We start from the raw sequence: 21211 nt of genomic DNA, 5'->3' as shown, positions 1-21211 counted from the left end.
CAGCAAGTAGAACTATAATTATTATTATGAATAATTGTTATGAATTATGTAAGTAAATACCTATGTAAGGCTTATTAAAACTCTGTGAAGGTAAGAACTGTGGGTTTTTAACACAGTCTGTATCGCACATATACATAAATTATGTTTTTGTTCTTTATCTCCTGGATATTTGAATGGATTTTCTGTGTTCCAGTGTAACCCAGATGTAATATCCTTACCAGGTTCTTGTCTCTGGCAAGCATACCTAATCTGAAATGAATTCACCGAAGCTCAGCTAAACCATGACCAAATACAGGCCCTGATAAGGAATATACTATCCAGCAACTGCAGTGATTAAGTGATGTGCTAAGAATATTTATTCTTAATATTTATAGCTCTTCATTTTAAAAATAGCCCAAAGAATTTTGGGGAAGATGATAACAGTGGGTAGGGTGAGTGTTCAAATGTGCACATATCCAGAATATACATTATCATAGAATCACTTAAATGTTTAAATTGTGTTTGTATTGCTCATTCTTAATAACTCTTTTAGATATCATAAACCTCTCCCAATCACCCAAAGGAATTAAACTAATGCAGCTATTTTGAATACTTGGCTTGAACAGAATTTTAATGATAAATATTCCTTCTGTATTTTATGTTTATATCATATTTAGGCTCCTAAAGAAATATGCCATTTCAGGAACTTTAGTTCCAACTTCCTAACAGTTCTTTGAAAGTGATATTAACTATATAACCAGATGATGACAATTAAAATTACACTGATGAAAGCAGGAAAAAAACAGCAAGTCTTGCAGTTTTCCATTGATTTCTCTGTTGCGGTAGCATTTTTTGACATGATAAAGCCCTCTTCCTGCATCATCCAGAATTCTCCACAATATTCTTAAATCAAATATATGTATTTTTAAATGTTTTATATATATATATATATTTGTATACCTACACACACATGGCTTATCTTGGCTAATCAGCCAATATTTTTCTAAATTCTAGAGCTTACAAGGTCATTGTTGTCAGATTGGGGAGGTATGATAACAACTGATATGTATTAACTGCCCTGTACTATTAAAAGCACTTAGCATATACTCAAGTACTTTACACTTTAATGAAGGTCACAACTATCTATTTTGTTTTCCTCAATAAGTTATATTTCTGGCCTCATACTGCCCAGTTCATTTAATGATTGTTGCCTCTAGCAACAATTTCCACTAGAAATATTTTTAGTAACTGGTGGCATCTATCAATTACATTTCTTAGAATGTAGGGTTTAAATGGACAATAATTCTGTGATTAACTAGAAATGAGTCAGAAGACCCCAATAAGCATTACTGGAAATGAGCACTCCCGGCTGTCTTTGTGTTACATGTGTTACATGGAAGGATATCCTGAGATTCCCATTCACTGGAATCCGCAGCTCCTTGGTCCTGGACCAGGCGCACTGATGTCAGAGGTAGGAGACCTGAGGCATCATCTTCCCTTCACTGCTGACTAGCTTTAAAACCTCTCATCCATGTCTCTTCATATGGACTCGGTTGTCTCAGATATAAATGTAAACTAAAAATGTCTGAAGGACACCATATTAGTCTCGAATATTTTAAGATCTCCGATAATTCTGAAATCTAGGATTTCTTTTATTTATTTGAAATCCAGAAAGTACATACTAGAGTTTTATTCAAAAAAGCAAATTTGGAGATATGTCCTAGATCTAGCACATATATATTCTAACATACGTTTCTGTTTCTGCACCTAGTGTTATCGTACATTTTTATTTATGTTCCCTTGCTCTTCCTGGAATGTTTCATCTTCCACTCTTCTCCATTTTTATTCAGACCTTCACCATTCTTCCTGATGATGTCCTGCCTACCAGTCCTCATGTGGTCACAATGCAGTTATCATCTCAAAGCCAATGAGTACTGATTACAATTTATTCTATGACATCAAATAAGCAGTGTGTCATTGACTCTTTCTATTATACCAAATATGCAGTGTGTCCCTAATTCTAAGATGCATTTCTTATTTCAGTATCTCTCAAATCAGGATGTATCTTAACAATCGACGACATATTGCAAATATAACTAACTGCTTTTCTCCTTAAGTGGCACAAAAAGTAAGAGTATATATCATAATTTCTGGCATCTTGCAGTCAATGGAAATTAGTCTTACTAGTATTTGAAATGCTACCTTATTCACTAGACAGATCTTGTCCATATATTTTACTTCTTCAACTTATATATGAGAACATAATTTTTATATTTTCATATTCCTGAACTCCACATTAATAATGTTTTAGAAATTCATCAAGAATTTGATTAACAATTATAGAACTACCATGACTCAAGGAACTAGAGTCTAGACTTCTGAAGAAAGATTCAATTATAATGTCTTTATTGAGGTAGAGATATGGATCAATATATTTTAAGAATTTTCAGTGAGGATTAAATTAAAAGAATTCATTTATTCTTTATCACTAAGATATAACTAGATGTTTTTCTTTTTCTCATCATTTTTCAGGCTTTCTCAGAATCTTAAGGATGATAAGAATCTCTAACAGTGTTTTGGACTTCCATTTATCTGCACAGAACTTTATGCTAACCTGAGGAGAAAAATAAGACAAATTCTAAAAATACTTTCTTATAGTTTACATTTTTGTATTTTTTTTTTGTCATAGTGAGATTTTATTCTGAGATATCCTCCACAAGATGGTGGAAGTGTTGATGTTCACTGAGTTTACAGCACTGTGTAAACTGCCCGTCTCTCAACCAAATAAGGTCTGCAATTAACAATGCAGAAATAGCACTAAACATTCATTTTCTTAGGATCTGGGCAATAATGGCATACCTCTAAAATCTCCACTTAAATGTATATCAAATAAATTTTACAATCCAATATTAATTTTCAAAATCACACAGAGGCCAGGCACAGTGGCTCGTGCCTGTAATCCCAGTATTTTGGGAGGCCGAGGTGGGCGGATCACCTGAGCTCAGGAGTTTGAGACGAGCCTAGCCAACGTGGCCAGATCCCATTTCTACTAGAAAAAAACACAAAAATTAGCCGAGCTTGGTGGCACACACCTCTAATCCTAATTACTTGGGAGGTCGAGGCATGAGAATCGCTTGAACCCAGGAAGCGGAAGTTGGAGTGAGCCAAGATGGAGCCACTGCACTCCAGCCTGGGTGACAAAGTGGGACTCCATCTCAAAAAATAAAAATAAAAAATAAAAATAAATCACACAGAACTGCATTTTTCTTATGATCATTGCTACCTCTAGCCTGACAGAATACAGCACTGTGTTTTCCCTCTCTTCTGGGCCCAAAAAAGATTAATTTTATAAACAATTGTTCAGCATTGGCCACATGTGAGGACTCTGCCAGCACAGTGAAAATGCAAAAATAAATTACCTTCAAGAGACCTACAGTCTAAAATAGATGTACAAGAATGGGAGCCCATCCACCTCCTGAGAACATCACAGTTGTTTGGGAGCAGTGTCACGGGACACTCTTTTTAAGCATAAATGTTTATATTGAGGCTGTGATGGGGAAGACATTATAGAAAACAGTATTTCATCCCCTTTACCTTAGGCAATAAAATAGCATAGATATCTTTAAAGGAACAAGTGCTAGAAGAAATAAAGATATTAAAAAATCAATATCCATGTGGGGCTAAAGGCAAGTTTTTACAGATCAGAAATAGATGAATTTTCTGAGCTCAGAAAAACAAGGCACCCAGGCATCAAGTTCCAAGAAAAAGAACTCACTTCAGAACTCTGAGAAATGTGTTAAAAGAGTTGCAATCTGCTCTCTCCTTCATACGGTCACAGAGATGCAGGAGGAGAATGTACATTTTTGACACAAAGACACTGCAGGCACGTCACAGACCAACTCTGGCTCGGCAAGATCTAACTGCTATCTCTGGGTGCAGGCGTCAGACGACCGGGCCGGTTACAACACCAGGGCACCTTCTGCACAGCTGGGACTGACAACACAGAGGGTTTCCAGGACGCTCACTTTTTTCTTTGGAAATGTTTAACTCAGGTACAGACTAATGAAAAGGAAATACACCTTGGAGTCATAAATAGTTTTAGAATGAGAGCTAGTTGTGTAAATAATCTCGTTTTGTTTTGGAATTTGTACATGCGAATACTAGCTACAAGGATAAGTAAAGTCAAACACATTCTGTATTACAGAATCTAGAAAAATTTGGGCTGCAAAGATGTCCAGTGAGATACAATAACATTAAAAAACTCTTAGGTTAAAAACAAGTAAATAAAAATATTGGTCATTTTAGAATTGCTGTAAAATTTATTCTAGTTCATCTACTAACCAAACTATGTTATCCTGAGTGTGTAAACTGGGTAAAGAAAATGAACCAATTTGGGAGTTAACTGCCTAAATTGTGATTTTATTTAAAATTTTTCTCTTTTTAAAAATTCTTTGGTTAAGAAAATTTATGTAGCAATATAGCTACATTAATGCAATAACAGTTTCACAGGTGCAAACATAAGTTAAACTTATCAAACCGTACATTTTATACTCAAGTATACGTCAGTAAATCTGCTAAAATATCTATGTAGGTATCTATGATGTTATACTAATACAATGGGACAACATAGAGGGTGCATAATATTTAAGGGATAATATTTTAGATTTTTTTTTTTTTTTTTTTTTTTTTTTTTTTTTTTTTTTTTGAGACGGAGTCTCGCTCTGCCACCCAGGCTGGAGTGCAGTGGCCGGATCTCAGCTCACTGCAAGCTCCGCCTCCCGGGTTCACGCCATTCTCCTGCCTCAACCTCCAGAGTAGCTGGGACTACAGGCGCCCGCCACCTCGCCCGGCTAGTTTTTTTGTAATTTTTAGTAGAGACGGGGTTTCACAGTGTCAGCCAGGATGGTTTCGATCTCCTGACCTCGTGATCTGCCCGTCTCGGCCTCCCAAAGTGCTGGGATTACAGGCTTGAGCCACCGCGCCCGGCCTATTTTAGATATTTTAGAGAGACTGATACTAATACTTTTTTCTGAGACAGGGTCTCACTCTGTTGCCCAGGCTAGAGTACAGTAGTGTGATCATGGCTTACAGAAGCCTTAACTTCCCCAGTTCAGGTGATCCTCCCACCTCAGCCTCCCCCGTAGCTTGGACTATAGGCACGTGCCAACATACCTGCCTAATTTTTGTGTTTTTGCAGAGACAGGGTTTCACCATGTTGCCTAGGCTGGTCTCACACTCCTGAGTTCAAGCAATCCATCCACCTTAACCTCCCAAAGTTCTGGAATTACAGATGTGAGACGCTGTGCCCGGCCATTAATCATATATTTAAATCCATTTATTCAGGTATCCTTTCCTTCAGAAGTAGGAGAATTTATTGAATCAGCTGTGATGAAAGGGTAATAACATTAAATGATCAGTCAAATTAGGGACAACTGTAATCTTGGTGAATAATGAAAATAACATTTTAGCTGCAATTGCTGTATATCTGCAAATATTGCAAATCTGTATCTTGCTACATATGGGTAGAAAATGCTAGGCAGAAGTCAAAACCTGTAGATTAGAGAAGAAAATAATCTTCCTCCAAAAAACAGATACAATAAGTGGTAAGCGTGGCACTTTATTTAAATCTTACCATATTTAATTCCAGTTCCCACATGTACTGGCTATCTGATAGTTGTGGGAAGAAGAATTTCTCTTAAATTATGAAAGTTTAATTTGTTACCTTCAATGACTTTTTGTTGAAGAGATTAGGGAAATTCTTGGACTCCCTCTCTTCTGAATTAATTTCCATAAGATCTTTTAGAATAGATAAACTCGAGAAGAAAAGACCAGAGGAAAGAATGTATACATGTAGTGTCATCTAACAGGAAATGACATTTGGCTATGAAGAACTGTCTTGCTGGAACTCTCCATCCTTTTGAAGTTTTGAATGTCATAAACCAGACACTGGATAACCCAGTGTAACTAAGAGGGAATATACATGTAAACAGTTAATACATCTGCTTGAAATTTTGGACTGAACAGGAGATAAAAATAAAGCAGGAAAAAAGAATGAGAGTACCAGTGGGGGAAAACCACTTACTTCTGATTTTATGCACACACAAATACATATACATATATATACAAAAATAATACTTACCGTGTGGTTTGGTAGGCAGAAAAAGCAACCATGAAAATATATATTTTATCTAAAAAGTTTGCAAAGACTCTCAAGGTCCCGCCTTCTTGCCTTGTCAAATTTTGTGTAAAGGCTCAGTGAGACCACATTTGCTGAGGATAGTTCCTTGACAGCTGAGTAACAGAGCACATTGGCAATGCCAAGACTTAATGGCCTTCAGTGAATAGTGCATACGCTGACATTTGGCAGATTTAGGACTGTGGTTATGTAAAGAGTGGGTGTTTCAGGAGGCAATATTATAGATCGGCCCCTCCTTAAATAGTCATAGTCCAAGAGAATAAAGGCAATGCAAACTCTTAATAGCAATGTCTTTTAGTCTATAAAACTAGTTAAGAGTACAAATGGTTTCATTTAAAAATCAATATCAAAACACTTAATCCTAGCATGTGTAAAGATGAAAGAAGTACTATTCTACTACAGTATCATATAATTAAAATAACTAACTGAGACATACTGTGGCTTGTAGTTTTCATGAAAAGTCCCTTGCTCCCCCTCACCATGAAATGACATTTTATAAAAAAAAATTGATGTAGGCCGGGAATGGAGGCTCATGCCTGTAATCCCAACACTTTGGGAGACCGACGCAGGCAAATCGCTTGAGGCCAGGAGTTCAAGACCAGTCTGGGTAACATGGCAAAACCCTGTCTCTACTAAAAATACAAAAATTAGCCGGGCATGGTAGTGCATGCCTGTAGTCCCAGCTACTGGGGAGGTTGAGGCATGAGAATCGCTTGAACCTGGGAAGCAGACGTTGCAGTGAGCCAAGATCCCGCCATACTGCACTCCATCCTGGGTGACAGAGTGAGATTCTGTCTCAAAAAAACAAAAACAAAAACAAAAAACACTCAAAATAATAACATGTATGGGCAAAGTAGTTTGTGAAAATGACAGATAAGGACACATACATAGCAAGTTTAAAAATGATTGTGGATGATGACTACTCTAGCAGAAAGATGAAACAATCATGCTCTTTGAAAAATTAGTTTTAAACTTGTCTTCATCTTGGGGATTATTACTAATCATGGTGTATTATCTCAGTTTTTTTTTTTTTTTTTTTTTTTGTCTCTCTTCATATACTTGGCAACTTGATTCCATCACAGGAAGAAATATGAGATGAAATTCAAGTCAAGCAATTTTTTAACCTAAGATGTAAGTTGGTAGGAAACCAGTACTTTGAGTGTCAATTATTGGTTATTATCTGAAGAGTCGTTAAACTGAGGTGAAGCCAAGTATTGACTCTGCAGAATCAGACCTATTTGCTCCAAATTATTACCTTCTTGCTTAGTAATTATGTAACTTTGGGTCAATTGCTCAATTTTGCTACATTTCATTTTTTCATTGGTATAATATAAGAAGAATGCCTATTATAGAATTTTTGTGAGAATTAATATAGATAATATTTTCAAAACACCATCCCTGCCATATGTACCTACAACTCAAGGTATTCACAGTTAGCTTTGCATTAGAAGCGGGTTGGTTTGCAACTGCATGGAGTGCAGTTTTCTTACCGACAACCATCAGGGTTGGCAAGAGAAGATTGTTGTACTGAAAAATAATATGAGGTAGCTAGAACTAGAAGGAATACTCAAAAGTCTGACAATCCCCACCAACCATCCCTGGGAAATTGAATCCCTAGGAATCAGAGATGGTTTGTCTTCCTAAAATGAGAATTCATTCAATATTAAAGTCTAAGAGTTCAAGAGAAAAAAAGCTTCAAAACAGAACCCGTTCCTCTTCCCACTGTGTCCTCCTCCCAGGCCCCAGTGCTTTCTATCACTATAGTTTAGTGTGCATTTTCCAGAATTATATGTACCTGGAATCATATAGTGTGTACCCTTTTTTGGTGGGGTGCAGACCATGCAGACCTACCCAGAGTCTTTCCCCAACTGCCGCCAGATGTTTAAAATTCCATTTTCAGTACATTACCCCTTGCAGTGGTTCTTAACCTTAGCTATGCCACAAATCCCCTTGAGACTGATAAATTCTGTGAGCCATCTTCCCAGAGAAATAGATGAACTGGTATCCATTCCCACAAAATGTGGCATATAATTTTAGGATATTCAGAGGAGAGAATTTGCCTTACCTGAAAGCTTTCGTAGCTGTCAAATACATAATAAGACTGAAGATCTATCACAATAAAGCTGGAAAGGCAAGAGCAACACAAGGCCCTGCAGAGTTGGGGGTTCATATTTTGGATGTTGACTAGAAGGATTATATTACTCCCTAGATTTTTTTTCTATTTCTTTTTAGGGAGTACTGCACACAATGGAACCAACTTTTATCTTTTCTGTAAAAGAAAAGTTTTTTTTTTCTTCTTTTTTAATTTCTGTACCTGGTTTGTGTGTGTTTTGAGGGGGAAGCATTCTTGTTTTGCTTTTCTGCTTCTTTTTTTTTTTTTTTTTTCATTAGAGACAGGATCTCACTCTGTCACCCAGGCTGGAGAGCAGTGCCATTATCATAGGTCACTGTAACCTCGAACTCTTGGGCTCAAGTGATCGTCCAAACTCAGCCTCCCAATATGCTGAGATTACAAGATGTGAGCCACTGTGCCCAGCCCTGGGTTGCTTTTGAGCACAGAAGCTAGCCTTGAATTAACATTGACTTTTAACTAAAATTCTGAGTTTTTAATACTCCTTTTTCTCACTCAGAATTTTTTTTACCCATTAAAAAAAACTAAGAAATTGTGAGGGCAATTTGATGCTTACATCATTTTCAGTAGGTGAATTATACAGCCTTATTTCAATCATACTATTTAAATATATTGCTTAGAGGGTTAACTAGCTAGGGCTTGGCCTAGATCATTGACTCCAGAAATGTTCCTTATAACTGTGGTCCAGGAGTACAATGTAAAGATGACATGTTAATATGATATTAACGTACACACATTAATGTGTGTATATTATATATCTATGTGTGTATGTGTATTATATATAATATAAAGATGAACTCACCCAACCATTTATAGGCATAAAGTATCTTGTAAAATGATCTCCATCCATATCCACATGCAAAATAACCTATCAGATAAAACATTACTTTATATGTCTCAAAACATTTCTCTGAAGAAATCATTTCATGCCTAGATGATAACTTTTTTTTTCTATTTTCCCTTTAGCAATGCTCTCTCAACACTGTTTATCAAAGGAACTAATATGAAAGGAAAGACATTGCTTTGAAGGGAAGATGGATGGATCCCATAGTAAACTACAGCTTGATGTGCAATTTCCTAAAGTTCAAATGCCTGAAAAAGGAAATGAAAGAAACTCAGCTCTTGAGAAAGCTTTAATACCAGCTTTGATCTCAATTATAGAGTTATTTACGAAAAGTGCATGTTTACAACTAATAATAAATTAGGATCAAAAGCTCCTAGAGGCTATAGTATGGAGTGCTTAATAAAAAGTTGAGTAGAGTAATGAATGGCTTTGTACTGTTAATTTGAAGGAATTACCTTCTCTTTAAAATAGCTGCCAAGATCGTGAAGATTGACATGTCACAGGAAATTAAAACAAATGGTTTCTTGTCCTGTATGCCTTGGTGGGTAAACAATAGGGTAGAGCCCTTACCTGGGAAGCTATGGGCTGGACTCCACCTCTAACTGTGTGCAACCATTAAAGGTGCAACCTTCGGCAAGTTTATTTAACTCTCTGGACCTCTAATTACCTACTCCTAAAGTGCATGAGAAGAACTAGTTATTCTCTGAAATTCTTCCTGTCTCCAGTGGCCTGTTCCTTAGTTCCTGTTAACTGAGCATACTCACACTCTAATAAATACATGTAAAATCTTACCCCTTATAGAAATAGTTTTTTTTTAAAATGAATAATCAGTTTTAAATGGAAATCATAGGCCTACTCATTCAATGGACATTGTTGGGATTCAGTGCAGAGAAAGCATAAAGGATGAACTTCCAGTCAACTTTCAGTATTTGCATAAACACGACACAATTGTAGGTTACCAAGAAATAGTTTTTATGAGACTAAAATGTTCTAATGAATGATTTCATAGTCTTTTGGCTGTTTTATTAAATTCAGTGATTAAATCATTTCTTATTCTCTAGGTAATAATGAAAAAACATCTCAGAATAGTATAGAACAGCAAAAGGAATTGAAAGACAATGTTGAGTATGATAGATGATAGATAGATAGGTAGGTAGATAGATAGATAACTATTGATAGATAGAGAGATAGATAAGACATATAGATAGAATCCACAAGGTAGAAAATGTCTCCTGTGGATACTGGAGAGTAGCTACCTATCTCAGGGGGAAAAAAAAAGGCAAACCCATGAATAAGCTGACAGCTTTGACTAATAAGATATCTTAGTTGCTGGGTTAAAACATGAGACTTGTGTTCAGACTACAGTATCTTTCATTTTTATGAGAGAACCTTTTTTTTTGAGAAAGCATATGTCATGTTCAGACAATCTGGAAATGAATATTCCTATTCCTACCCCAATCTCATTTTCTTTTGTAGTTTTTTTTTTTTTTTTCCCTGTTCTTTGCAACTCACAGGGATAAAGCAGGCAGAGTAGGAGGTAAAGGAAGAGTATTCATGCCAATATGGCTCTTTGAGTCATTACCCTGCAGATGAGTTCCTCCAAGCACTAAAGGAGTGAGTCAGATCCTCCCTTTGCCATTCAGGGTCCCTGAAGTACGTCTGAAGGAAAATAACAGGTCATCTAGTCTTTTTCCGATTTGGAGCTGTTGAATTGCCACTGTTGTACTCTTTCCATATATGAGTATCAACTGTAATATTATTTAGTAAATAAATTTTTTCAGATGGCTCAATTTTTTATTCAAATCATTTCTTTAAAAATGATATTTTATTAGCCAGTTTAATTCATCAAAAATAGAGTTAAATAAAAATATGTAGAAGGATTTCAATAATATCATATTATTTATTTAATTACCACTAAATACTGTTGCCTACTAAACTGCTCTTTGATCCCTACTCTCTCTTTGTTAACAGGATTAGTAAGATAATAAAGCCTTATTAATTTGAAGCTGAGACACTTTTCCTTGACATGATCAGAAGGAATGAAAGATAATCGAGGAGAAAGAATTTTCTCACTTTATGATTTAAGATTATGTAATGCCCTGTCTATAAATTATTAATAATCTTTCCATACAAAGCAGAGGTTAAAAACAAAATGGGAATAGGGTGTCTGTTGCTGATAGTGTAAAAGGTAAAAAATACATTCGTTCTACCAGACTCATACATTTTAGATTGATACATTTCAAAGCAATCTAGTCCTCCTCTTTATGCTGCATTCACTCTTGCTTCTGTAATGAACAACTCAAGTGGATTTAAAAAGAAAGAAGAGAAAAAGAAAAAAAACCCAAATCTTTGTCTTTGATGTAAATTTTATAATTTGGTTTTGGAGAGAGAGTAACCACATGAACAAAAGAAAACAAAACAATCTTAAAGCAAGTTGCTTAAGTGTCAGACAGCATAGTAATAGCTGACTTTTGTTGTCTTTTAATAATAATATTATAGACAAAGCGTTTATTATGGGTCAGACATGACATTAAGTACTTTGCAAACATTATCTCATTTAATCTTTCTGCTAATCCAATGAGGTAGGAACATCATTATTCCCATTTTTGGATGGAGAAACCAAAGTTCGAAAAGAAAAAGAAACAAGCTCAAGACGACACAATGGTAATGGGAAGACAGAATTCAAATCCAGCCTATCTCAGTTCCTATTATTTATTGGATAAAGAATAGGGTCTAAAGGCGTGAGCCAGGAGAATTTAACTAACTTGCATTTCATTTTAATTTGGGTTCTGAGTACTATAATTTTTATCTGTATAGAAACAGTAGCACATCCTCAAATCCTCCACTTAGATCACAGTCTTAACCCCTGTCTATTGGCAGAATGAAAGAGCTTCTCCGGAGCCCCAGCTCCAGTGGAGAATATGTTGTAGGGGTGGAGCAAGTGCAGTGCCCAGTGCTTAGAGGGTTATCTAAAAGGACTGTGTAAAAATCCTTTAATCTGCCACAACTGGAATACAGGCTACAAAATCAGCCCAGACTCTTAGTTTTAAAAACTAAACTGTGACCACCACATGAACCATTCTCCAGCCTGTGTTGGAAAGGCAGCAAAAGCCTATTGCTCTTAAGTATTGCCCCAAACTATTGTTTCAAAATCTCAAGCTTGCACTGAAGTGTGACTCAAAATCAAAGGGCAAATTCAAATTAAAATCAACCGGGATAAGATGAAGGGAATGTTATCAATGAATGTTATGAACTTCTGGGGAGAAAGTTCAATTTGCTGTGCAGAGGGCTATAGCTGGAATGTAGCAAAGCTAAATCCCCATCCCCAGCTGGAATATTCAGACACAGGGCTGCTATGTTTGTGGAGCTCCAGCAGGTGTTGTCTGGAGTTTGACCAAAACAAGAGTAGCCCAGCTGCCAGCGAACCGAATTACGCCTGAAGCCTTTCTAGGCATAAATGACTGTTCTTTGCATTCTCTCCTCCTCCTCTCCCCTAATCTGGTCCAACTTCCTAAACTCATATCATGTAAGAATCCTTGTGTTTAACAGCAATTAAAAGCAATATTAAGATGGAATGCCAATCAATATTAATATTCAATCTGTGTCAATCAGCTTAACCTGTTTTCTAGGCTAATTTTTAGCTAGGAAAAATTAATTGCTTTTAGAAATTAAAGTCCAAATAAGTCGTAACTGTTTTCACGCTTAGAAAATATATCTATCCATTTGTTTAAGGGGCTTACATAAAACTACTGAAGCTACAGCAAGCCCGCAGGACTAACAGAATATTCCTGCAGCTCCTATGCTTGCCAAAACTTGGCTGCTGAAAGGATATCACATGAAGCTAAAACAGCTGGGATGTCTATGCCTTAGAAACTTCCTTTAAACTTTCATGTTGTGATTTAACATCCTTTTGCAATTATTCTTTAAAATCACTTATAGTTACCTACTGATTGATCAGCAAAAATCAGTAATTTCATGTCTGGTGTAAGAGGAGCTGTCTCCCAGAATCAGTTTTCTACTTTCTTCAATGTACAGAGCCAGATTCAACAACTCGGTCTGTCAATATAGAGAAACAGCTGGGGAGTTTTTTAAAATGTGAGTGCAGAACTCTTTCCAGACAAATTAAATCAGAATATTTGGAGACAAGGTCCTGACTTTAGTGACTTTATAGGTTCCCAGGTGATTCAAATATGCAGGCAGAGTTGAGAAAACTTAGTTTAGGTTGTGAAGTCCTATGCATGAAAGTAACACATTCCCATTAAAAATGGGAAAGATAATGCTGTATATTTTGCACACAAGCAGAAAGTGTATATACGCACACATACATAAACATGTGTATGTGTTTAATACACACTACGTCAAGGGCTTGGTCAAATTCTCTATAACAAATTTTGTGTAGGTTCCTATTCCGTTATTTTAAAAGAGAGGAAATTATTGGTTTAGGAAGCGAAGACGACAAAATTAATTTTAGTTAAAAAATTGATTCAAAGGGCCAGCTTATCCTCATAATTATTTTTTAATGTTTCATTCTGGGAAGACTACTAGATATCACATTAGTTTTTATGTCATAGGTAGAAACTTAATTAAACAGCAGTCTCACATATTCAGAATCTGCTTAAAAACAATTAATTTCTTTGAATACATATTTTTTTAATTTAGTAGCCTGGATCCAAGCGTTATTGAACTCTTGCAACAATAATTAAGCAACAAACTTTAGTAATTATTCAAATACCTTGGAACTAATGATAATTGTTCTTTTTAAGCTTTCGGAGCTCCCAAGCCGGAAAGAATATATGTAATTGGCTAAAATACTTAAAAGGCTCTGGAGGAATTCTTCTAATGAAAAGCAAGATGGGAGACTTGCATCTATTGAATGGCTATCTTGTGTCAGACATTGTGTTAGGCACATTATCTCACTGAGTCCTAAACTAATCCCTGTAGAACAGGGGTCAGCAAACTATGGCCAATGGGCCAAATTTCACGTTTGTAAATAGTTTTATCGTTTCATAGTCACACTCATTCATTTACCTATCATCTGTGGCTTCTTTCTTGCTAAAAAGCAGGGTTTAGTAATTGCAACAGGGATCATATTGTCAGGCTCTTCACAGAAAAAGGTTACTAATCCTATTATAGAATATTTATGATTATCTGTTTTTTGATGAAGGAATCGACGTTAAATTCAAAAGCGCCAAAGCATTTATTTTTCTTCAGAAACTGCTGTTGACTGAGAAAATGGCCTTAAGAAGTGAACTAGCTTGAGAGTTATCATGCTAATGATTAAGTAACTAATATTATATACAACTTGAATGTTTCTATAGTTTTGAAACAACAGACAATTTCCTTTGGGTTCAAATATCATATGAGTTTCTCATTGCTTCTTGCATGAAATGGAATCAGGAAATAAAGATGTCATTTATTGAGTTTGGATAAATGAACTAGAGCTGACATCTATGAATACAACATTTATTTTTATTTGTATTCATTTATTTATTGACATGGCGTCTCGCTCTGTTGCCCAGGCTGGAGTGCAGTGGCGTGATCTCTGCTCACTGCAACCTCCACCTCCCAGGTTCAAGCAATTCTCCTGCCTCAGCCTCCTGAGTAGCTGGGACTACAGGTGTGCGCCACCACACCCAGCTAATTTTGTATGAATAAAACATTTATAATTTAGTCATGAAAATACTCCATTACTTGAAATGTGGATATATGTCAAGAGACAGAAAATAATCACAAAAGAGATTTGTTCTAAGCAAAATCACATGCTGAACTTCTAATTTTTGTTGGTGAGAAGGACACTTCCTCCCCACTCCTGATACTTCCTTCAATGTGAAAGGAGCTGCACTAGTGTAACACCTGGCCTACCTCTGTGCTTTCTTTTTCCTTGCAAAAATCTGATTTTTTTCCCACCTATCCTCTATCACTCTGATGCCATGAGTATCTGCTAAGATCTTTGGCAACACTGGGTATGGTGGGTTTCCACTAAGTTGTAAACACATCTTTGTCTGAAATAGTTGGCCCAGAAGCCTGGAGACTGGCTTGTTTTCTAAATTTGGTGGGTGAGTAGGGCCAGTTCTCAGATAATCTTTTGGGACTGTCAAGTGGGGCATGAGAGATTTGGCTTGAGACAGACTTGGCTGCAGCTGCTGAAGAAATCATAGCACTCCTCAGGCATCGAGAACCATCTGGCTGGGACTGAGAAGAGCAGGAAGTTGAGGTGGTTGATGAATTTTGGACTTTAATTCCTGTGAAATTAGCCCACAAGGGCAGGAAGATTGATTATGGATTTGAATTACTTTGGATTTTGAATTTTAGAAACGTTATCTTTGGACTCTCATTCTCCTTGACAATCTGATGCTGAGGTTGGGTTTTATGATCAAATGTGGGGCACCTTGTTACTCTCATGTTATTTTTGGATTAAGAGGTAGATTTGATTATTGTTTCCAACTATTTGCCCAATGAGTTAAAAAAAAATTAAAATTGGGACTATTGAGAGGCGATCTTTTTTTTCTCTCTCTTTTTTTTAATGTGAATGAAATGCCCTTTTTACAACTCTCCTAGTCTCTATGATTTAATCTGGCCAGCAACTTTTAGAAGCAAAACTGGGTAAGTCCAGTTTAATCCCCTCCTCTTTCTCTTAGGTACAAGCTACCCATGTGAATTATGCATTCTGTTCAGCAACTCTATGCTGTAAGCTTTTATGGAGTCCACCTTTGCCCATTTGCAGGGAGGCTGTCCCAGTTCTGCACTGCCCATTCCTTGGGATTAAGATGGTATGAATTGACTAGTGCCCCTGGGATTTCTGAAGTAGATTTATAAGATGAAAAATGTCCTGTGACTGTCACTGTTAAGCACTGGAAGAACAGTGTGAATGTGTGAAAGGCTATGCTATTCAGTCACAAAGTATCCATCAGTCAATCTTTGTAGAGAACTGTGCAGGGAAGTAGAATGTGGGGACTGGTCATGCAAAAAACAGAATGGGTTTTCCTTGGGATAAGCTGAAGTTGAGGTATTACGAAAAATTCAATGCTGGCAGAGTTGTAGAGAAATAGGAATGTGTTTACACTGTTGGTGGGAATGTAAATTAGTTCAACCATGTGGAAGATGGTGTGACAATTCCTCAAAGATCTAGAACCAGAAATATCATTTGACCCAGCAATCCCATTACTGAGTATATACCCCAAAGGAATATAAATCATTCTATTACAAAGATACATGCACATGTATGTTCATTGCAGCACTATTCCCAATAGCAAAGACATGGAATCACCCAAATGCCCATCAGCGATAAACTATGTTATATATACACCATAGAATACTATGCAGCTATTAAAAAGAACAAGATCATGTCCTTTGCAGGGACATGGATGGAGTTGGAAGCCATTATCCTCAGCAAACTGAGGCAGGAACAGAAAACCAAACACTGCGTGTTCTCACTTATAAGAGGGAGGTGAACAATGAGATCACATGGACACATGGAGGGGAATAACACACACTGAGGCCTGATTGGAGGAAGGAGAGCATTAGGAAAAATAGTTAATGCTTGCTGGGCCTAATACCTAGGCGATGGGTTGATAGGTGTAGCAAACCACCATGGCACATGTTTACCTATGTAACAAACCTGCACATCCTGCACGTGTACCCCAGAAATTAAAAATTAAAATTAAAAAAAAAAGAAAATGCAATAAGTGAGAGAGAGATGAAGAAAAAAGTCACAGTATGATTTGGGGTCATTGCATAACAAAGTGATATTGAAACCTCTAGGGTAGAATAAAAATAATTTAGAAAAGAAGAACATCAAGAATATACACAGAATTGCCCACATACAATACCAAGAGCTTTGGTAACGGAGGAGAAAAAAGCATCAGTGAAGCAGTTCTAGAAGGTTTAAGCAGAAACAAATAGTAATGTTTCAAAGAAAGAGAATTTTCAGAAGGAGAGAGATCAATGGTATAAAAATAATGTGAGGTCATCGAACAGCATGAATTTAAAATATATCTTTAGATTCAACAATCAATGTGGTAATTGTTGAAAAGAAAAGGTGCATAGAAATGTTGTCAGGGCCATGCTGAGTTTTTCTTATTTAGGCTAGGAGATACCAGAAGATGTCTGAAGACAGAGGAAATGCCAACTAGGAGAACTTTCCTAGAAGTGAGTGGAAGTGTTTAGCAGGAGTTGATATTATTATTATCTTAACAAACCTTCAGGGAAACTCTCTCAGTAATCACTAGGAGAACGTTAGTTGTATTCATTCCTTTTGTGTTCACTGAGGATTTCCAAATAGTAGAAGTTTCTGCAGCATATTAGAAGGGATTATAACCTCTACCATAATTACACAGCTGAGACATACAAAGTATAAACCTCAAAATAGATGTAAACGATCCACATAATCACAAGGCACAACCACTATGAAAGAGGAGCCACAGTATTTTGCAGTTTATCTGAAAGTATCCACATTTCCTGCACTATCTGTCTCGTTGCCCATTAGCAGCTGTTTAAATAATGCTATTTGCAGTCCAGGGCGCACTCAATATATTCACAAGGCAAAGTTCTCATAAGTTCCAAAAGCAGAGCATTCTTTTTAGCTTTAAACTTAGCTTTAAAACACATAGTTCCTAGATGTCCATATGTCCCTATTTACCTGAACAATTCCACTTCCTTCCTGTTGTCCTGATGTTATTGTTGATGGCACCCCTTTTCACTCCCAAAAGTGTCCTTGCATGGATGATAGATTGTACCATCACCCTCCTCTTACCTCTTACTTTCTCTCTGTTATATTCTAATGCAAGATCCACTCCGCTCAGGGTTCTGTCTGACAAATATATTTTATACCCAATGACATAAAAATAAATATTACATATTGATAAAAATGTGTGGGCTCATCAGAACATTAGAGTTTATTGCTTGAGAATAACTGTTCAAGATAAATGTAAAAAATGGCAGAAAAGAGAGTGATGACAGAAACTGCAAAGATGTGGCAGTGGCCAGAAAGATTATAAAAATCCTAAAACTGAGGTCCACAAGGAAACGAAAAACAGAGTACCTACCAATGTTAGAGATGAAAGATAACCTTCACAATGGATTATTTTTCAAATTATTTTCTTTCTTTTTTTTTTTTTTTTTTTGAGACGGAGTCTCACGCTGTTGCCCAGGCTGGAGTGCAGTGGCGCGATCTCAGCTCACTGCAAGCTCCGCCTCCCGGGTTCCCGCCATTCTCCTGCCTCAGCCTCCTGAGTAGCTGGAACTACAGGCGCCCGCCACCGCGCCCGGCTAATTTTTTGTATTTTTAGTAGAGACGGGGTTTCACTGTGGTCTCGATCTCCTGACCTTGTGATCCGCCCGCCTCGGCCTCCCAAAGTGCTGGGATTACAGGCTTGAGCCACCGCGCCCGGCCAAATTATTTTCTTTAAAAATGCTACCATATATAATATTCACAAAATATTAACTTCGTAATGTCCCATTCAGGTTTGGATGCCCCCGGTGACTCTTGGTTACCCACACACTTAGCTGGACTTGCAGTTTGCAGCATTCAGCTTCAACGTCCTTTTTCCAAATCCTCTCTCCCTAGTTTGAGCTCCTTGGAGAAATTTGAGCACCTTTTCCTCATTTATTATGGTCAATTGGCTGCATTGCTCATGAGGCGTTGATAAGGTTTCCTAGCTTCTCTGGTTATTCAACTGTAACTTTTCTGCTTCGGGTAACATTCTGTGCTCAGTGTGATTACTACTGTCTCCTGATTGTGAAGCACCTACAGTGGGGAATTCAAAATCTGGCTGGTCATTTAAGTGAAATGGTACATTTTCAAAAGAAAGCTTCCCAGGCATCATACTAGAGTTACAGGTTCAATTCTCTGGGGAATAAGATCCAGGAATCTGTACATTTTACAAGACTTTTAAATTGTTCTCACATGCAGGGTCTCTACCACACATGAGTCACTTAATCTGTGCTCCATTATTTTTGTTTTATATGTGCTTCTCAAGGTCACAGATGACCTCCATGTTGCTAAATGCAGCAGTCAATTTAGTTTCTATAAGTTGCATTTCATACAGTTTATATGACATACATACCACGTATCCACACACACACCCCTCTCTCTTCCGTACCCCTCCCCCAGGAATTTCTACACTTTGCTACATCTCTGTCTCGGTTTTCCTACTACCTCACAAATCACTCCTTCTCACTCACCTTTCCTGGTTCCTCCAATTCTCCAGATCTTTAGTTTTATAAGAGATCCAGGGTGTACCCCTTGAATTTTTATCTTTTGTATCCAAATGTATTCCTAGATGATTCCATCCAGTTTTATTGCTTTAAATACTATCTCTAAGCTGCCCACTTACAGACTGATATCTCCAAACTAGACCTCTCCCTGCAAGTCCAGGCTTCCATATCCACTCGCCTACTTGACACAGCCACTTGCCTAATGGGCACCTCAAGCTCAGCATGACTGACAGTGATCTCACCAACCCACTCAGACCTGCTTGTCCATCAGTCTACTTCATCTCATCCTTTGCTCAGTCTGAAAGCTTCAGAGACTTTGACGTTCCTCCTTTCCAATCTAACCCACCAGAAAGTCCTTCCAGATACACTTTTTAAGTGTACCCCAAGTCTAATCACTTGTCACCCACCCTGACTTACAGCAAGTCACCATCATGGCTCATCTGGATTCCTGCAGTAGCCTCCCGAACGGTCTCCCACTTCCATCTTCTTCCTTCCCTCTAATCACCACTCACAGTCAAAGTGATGCTGTTCAAATGGAAGTCACATCTTTCTCTCATCTACAAAAAATAAATACATAAGAAAACCTAAACAAACAAAAAGCCGTCTAATGCCTTTCTATCTCAGAGTGGAAGCCCGAGTCTTTCTAAGATGGACAATGCTCTGTGTGGCCTGGTTCTCTGTGACCCTGTGATCTCCTCTCCTGCTATTCTGCCCCTCATTCACCTGTTCCAAGCCATTCCATCTCCCAGCCTTTCCTCCAACATGCCAGGCATGCTTCCTACCCAGGCCTCTTCCTCCAGATATCCACAGGGCTCCTTCTCTGACCTTCTTGGGTCTTTATTCAAACATCACCTTCTTCACGGGGCCTTTCTGGGCCACCCTGTCTATAACTTTAACTCCTTCTCCTACCCTTCATTCCCTGTGCTATGTTTTATCCTCAGCACACACTCCTCATCACTATCTAATTTATCTACAGTTTACTTATGTTGCTTATTGTCATCCCCAGTTAACCAACTAGTATATAAGCCCTACGGCAGCAGGAATTTTTGCTTGCTTTTTTTTGTGTGTGTTTTTATTCAGTGCAGCAGCATATCCCATGACCTAATACAGGGCCTGGCATATAGTAAGTACTCAATATTTATTGAATAAATAAATGTGTGTTTGTTGTATTTCCCTAATACAAGCATTCGACCTAGCACAATATTCAATATACAAAAGGATCTGAAAAAAATATTGGTTTTGAGACACTGGATCCTGTTTGAGGGTGAAGGGTGGGAGGAGGGTGAGGATCGAAAAATTACCTATCAGGTACTACACTTATTACCTGAGCAATGAAATAATCCATACACCAAACCTCTGTGTCACACAATTCACCTGTAACAAACTTGCATGTGTGCCCTTGAACCCAAAATGGTTATTAACTTTTTTAAAAAAAGAACATCTCCAAAATACATATATTGAGGTTTGTTTGCTATTTTGCTTTTTTTTTTTTTTTTTTTTTTTGAGACGGACTTTCGCTCTTATTGCCTAGGCTGGAGTACAATGGCGCAATCTAGGCTCATTACAACCTCCGCCCACCCTGGTTCAAGCAATTCTCCTGCTTCAGCCTCCTGAGTAACTGGGACTCCAGGTGTGTGCCACCACACTCTGCTAATTTTGTGGTTTTAGTAGAGTCAGGGTTTCTCCACGTTGGTCCGGCTGGTCTCGAACTCCTGACCTCAGGTGATCTGCCTGCCTTGGCCTCCCAAAGTGCTGGGGTTACAGGCGTGAGCCACCACACCTGGCCCTGTTTTTGTCGTTGTTGTTGTTTTTGCTTTGTTTTTTTATGATAGAGTAAAGCAGAATT

General features: G+C 37.5%; 1 protein-coding gene and 1 long non-coding RNA gene across 2 annotated transcripts in view; one reads left to right on the top strand and one right to left on the bottom strand.

The window, feature by feature from the left end:
- RBIS (ribosomal biogenesis factor) overlaps positions 1-21211 on the bottom strand; it is an 872964-nt gene that overhangs the window by 531791 nt on the left and 319962 nt on the right. The gene's annotated exons all lie outside the window — the stretch shown is intronic.
- Positions 3886-9614, top strand: LOC126961184 (uncharacterized). The gene is made up of 3 exons (XR_007728213.1): positions 3886-4031; positions 7258-7306; positions 9273-9614. It is a non-coding gene; the product is annotated as an uncharacterized LOC126961184 (long non-coding RNA).

This window comes from Macaca thibetana, chromosome 8, assembly GCF_024542745.1.
Source record: "Macaca thibetana thibetana isolate TM-01 chromosome 8, ASM2454274v1, whole genome shotgun sequence".
Taxonomy (NCBI): Eukaryota; Metazoa; Chordata; class Mammalia; order Primates; family Cercopithecidae; genus Macaca; species Macaca thibetana.
This window is presented reverse-complemented; position numbering and strand designations above follow the sequence as displayed.